Here is a 4,254-nt window from a genome sequence, read left to right as displayed (position 1 = left end):
ATTTTTTTCATCCTTGACTTTTAATCTGTTTTTGTCTCTGTGTGTAAGATGGGTCTCTTGCAGACAGCATACTGAAGGATCTTTTTTTCTTATCCATTCTGCCATGCCCCATCTCTTAACTGGTGCATTTAATCCATTTACATTCAGTGTCATTATTGATAGGTATGAATTAAGTGTTGCCATTATGTGTTGTTTTTTTGTTGTACTGCTGCTTTCTTTGTTCTGCATGTCTTCCTGTGTTGAATTCATGCTTTTTGTGTTCTTTCTTGTGACTTTCTTCATAATTTTAGTTTCCATGTTCTTGGATTTTCATTCTCTTGGTATGTTGTGAAGTGTTAATTTTCTTTGAGGTTACCTTATATTCCATTAACTTTCCCTCCATTTAGTGTAGTCTATTTTATCCTGTAATCTACATGACCTCATCCTCTAGATCTCTGTTCCTGCATGTTTCCCTTCTTTCACATTGTAATTGTTTTGATCATAGACACACCTCCCAGAGCCTCTGAGTTTGTTCTTATAGTTTTGTTCTGTTCTCGACACTTCCATTTGTCAATTGAGTTCCAGGAATTGCTGCCATGTTTGTCAATCTCTGGGTGTTGTCTGTTCTTATTGGTTCTCAGTCCACAGAACTCCCTTTAGGATGAATTGCATTACAGGGTTGGCTTTGGCAAAATCCCTTAGCTTCTATTTATTCTGGAATGTTTTGATTATACCATCATATTTGATTGATAGCTTTGATGGGTAGAGGATTCTTGGTTGGCAATTTTTTTTCTTTTAGGGTTTTATGTATATCTCCCCATTGCCTTCTTGCCTGCATGGTTTCTGCTGAGAGATCTGAGCTTAATCCGACTTGCTTGCATTTGCATGTAATGCTTCTCTTTTCCCTAGCTGCTTTCAGGCTTGTCTTTTTATCTTTGATTTTGGAAAGCTTGATTATGGTATGTCTTGGTGATTTTCTTTTGAGGTCTATTCTTCCTGGGGTTCATTAAGCTTCTTGGAAGCTTATCTTTTTGCTTTTCAGGATGTTAGAGAAATTTTCTTCCAACAATTCTTCAACTATTTCCTCTGTGGACTTGTGTGATTCTTCCTGTTCTGGAATGTTGATAATTCTTAAGTTATTCCTCTACATGTTGTCTAACATGAATCTTAAACTTGCTTATGATTTTTTAATCCTTTTTCCTGCTTGCCCTTCTATCTTAGTACTATTGAGAGATTTGTCTTCTAGTTCACTAGTTCTGGCTTTCATCTCTTCAATTCTACTCCTTTGCCTTTTCAGTGTATTGTCTATTTCTGTTATTTTATTATTAATCATTTGGACCTCTTTCTGTATGTTTTGAATTTTTTCCAATGCTGTATCTATCTTATTTAATTGTTCCTATGGTGTTTTCCTGATTTCTTCCTTATTTTTGTCAACTCCATTGTAAAGTGTTTTGAAACATTTTGTAGTCATTTTTCTGAATTCCTTCTCAGGCATTTCCAAGGCCTGCCCTCCTTTCAGAGTGTAGTCCAGGTCTACCTCTAGGTCATTTGTCTCAGACGTTTTGTCTTGTTTCTGGACATGTGCTGATATGGTCATCTTTTTTGCATGTTCATTGGTTAGCTGTGGCCTTAATACTTAATTAAGTGTGTTTTGGTTTTTTTTTTATGCTTTCTTATTGCCTCCAGATAGATGTGATTAGGATGTGGGCTTCCCTTTTCACTCTTTTTATTCTTAACTTAGAGTAAATTTTGCAGGTGTTGTCTGCCTCCTGATAAATTTCAAGATGCCAGTGTTGGTTGTTATGCTATACCTAAGGATTTAATTTTTGGCCTGTTTTGTTTTTAGACCCTCTCCCACTCCCACTAATAGGACTTTTTCCTGTTAGTAAACAATTCAGGGACAGCTGTGGACATTTTGCGCTGCCGGTTGGTTTTAAGTGGGGACTGGTCCTTTAAATGTTGAGAGAATCTGTGTGCATGCATGGTAGAAGAACCCTCCAGTGGTGGGGTGGGGGTGTCCACTCGCTCAGGCACCCTCTCTAGTCACCAGAATCGAGGTATAAAGACAAGGAGAGGCCAATGAACAGATACTAAAAAAAATTAGAACAAAACAAAAGCAAACAAAGAATATTGTCCACCTTTATCTCCAAGGTTCCTGCAGGCATTAGTCCATGGCACGTCTGCTTGCTCCCCACTTGGTCTTGCCATTTAGTCTAATCCAAGTTGTCGGCTCCAAGCTGCTGAGCCCAGCAGATTCGAAAGTATGAGCTTTCTTGCTTCGGCTACGTGTTCCACTACCTATAACCCTTCAAACTTTTTTAATAGTCCTACATATGTGGTTCTGAGTTTTGGAGCTCTCCCCTGAAACTGCTTGGCCTGTTATTCTGTGTTATTGTTGACGGAGATCTTCACTGCAACTGTACCCTATCTGCCATCAAGCCCCACCCTCCAAATACTTCTATATCTGGATTGATATAGCAGTTGTCATGTATAGTAATCTCTGGTTGTGGTCAGTTGTTGTTAGTTCTCAGTCCAATCAATATCCTATAACATTTTTTGTTAAGTTTGTCTCTTGTTGTTGTTAGGTTAGTGCCTTTGAGTTGGTTCCAACGTATAGTGACACTGTATAAGGTTTCCAATGAGCAATTGGTGGATTTGAACATCCAGCTGCTCCTTGGAAACCCTACACAGGGTCACTATGAGACAGAACCAACTCAATGGCAATTAATAACAACAAGGTAAACTAAACAAAACATGCTGAAGAGTGTTTGTCAGGTCATTACAAATTCTTTTAATTTCTGCTTATCAGGAAATGCTCTAATTTCACTGTTGTGTTTGAGGGGCAACTGTCTTGGTTGGCAATTATTTTTCTTTCAGAGTTTTGTATATGTCATTCTATTGCCTTCTTTCCTACATGGTGTCAGCTTAGAAATCAGATCTTAGTTTACTGGTTCTTCTGCGTAGGGAACATTTCATTTTTCCTGAGATGATCAAAGGATTTTTTCTTGTCTTTGGTTTTAGAAAGTTTGATTACCATATGTCTTGGTAATTTTTAATTCACTTTGGTATATGGTATGAGATATGTGTCTTGTTGTATTCTTGTGCAAATGGATTGCCAGTTTGGCAAGTACGATGTTTGAAAGAGGTTTTCCTTCATTTAATGTGTCCTTTTGTCAAAGATCAAGTGACTGAAGTGGATGGGATTACTTATGGTTTCTCAATTCTGTTCCATTGTTCTATGTATGTATCTATCCTGGTACCAGGATCACACTGTTTTGACCACCATGGCTGTGTAGTAGATTTTAAGATCAGGAAGTGAGAAACCTCCAATTTTGTTCTTCTTCTTAAGTAATGCTTTGCTTATCTAAGGTCTTTTACCATTCTTTATAATTAGTGATCAGTTTTTCAGTCTCTTTCAAGATAGATGCTGGAATTCAGATTTGAATTACTTTGTATCTATAGATTGATTTGAGCAGCATTGACATTTTCACAATGTTATTTCCTGAGCATTGTATAGTCTCCATTTTTTGGTAAGTCTCTTTTTGTTTCTTTTAGGAATGTTTTCTACTTGTTTTTTTTTTTTTTTTTTTGGATAGGTCTTTAGTTAAATTTCTTCCTAAGTATATGCTTTTTTGGTGACTATTGTAAATGGCATTGTTTCTTGTGATTTCTTTTTCAGAACTTTAATTATTAGTATATAAGTAATACAACTAAAATTTTGCATCTATGTCAAATGGGGACTCCTGGTATGATGCTGTTGGATAATGTGCTAGACTGCAAGGTCAGTGGTTCAAACTCACCAACTGTTCCTTGAAAACCCTATACAGGGTCACTATGAATCAGAAGTGATTTGACAGCATTTAACAACAAACAACAACAATGTCAAATGTTGAACATTTTTAACGGGTAGGAGCTGCCTGTGGCACTCTACAGGCAACCAAGAATGCATTGCTATTACTACTTTTTCCCCATGTGGCAAAATTTGTGTTGGCAGTGAATCATGCTTTATTATCCAGATGTGAGATAGCCCACTATTCTTGTACTTGCGTAATCCTGCTTAATGTGAATGTGAATGAACTGAGGAAGAAGCACTTACTAGACTGGTCTTGCTACCAGTATCCGGGATTGACCAGTAATCTAGATTGGCTCAGTTGCTGAACCTGATGTCCTATCTCTAGATGGAAAAATTTGAACAAAAATAAATGACAAATGGAAGGAAGAGGAAATAATAGCTGAAGGTAAAGGAATGAATAAATGAGTTATGCATCATGGAAT

Source organism: Chrysochloris asiatica, unplaced genomic scaffold (genome assembly GCF_000296735.1).
Source record: "Chrysochloris asiatica unplaced genomic scaffold, ChrAsi1.0 scaffold00066, whole genome shotgun sequence".
NCBI lineage: Eukaryota > Metazoa > Chordata > Mammalia > Afrosoricida > Chrysochloridae > Chrysochloris > Chrysochloris asiatica.
Note: the sequence above shows the minus strand (reverse complement) of the source record.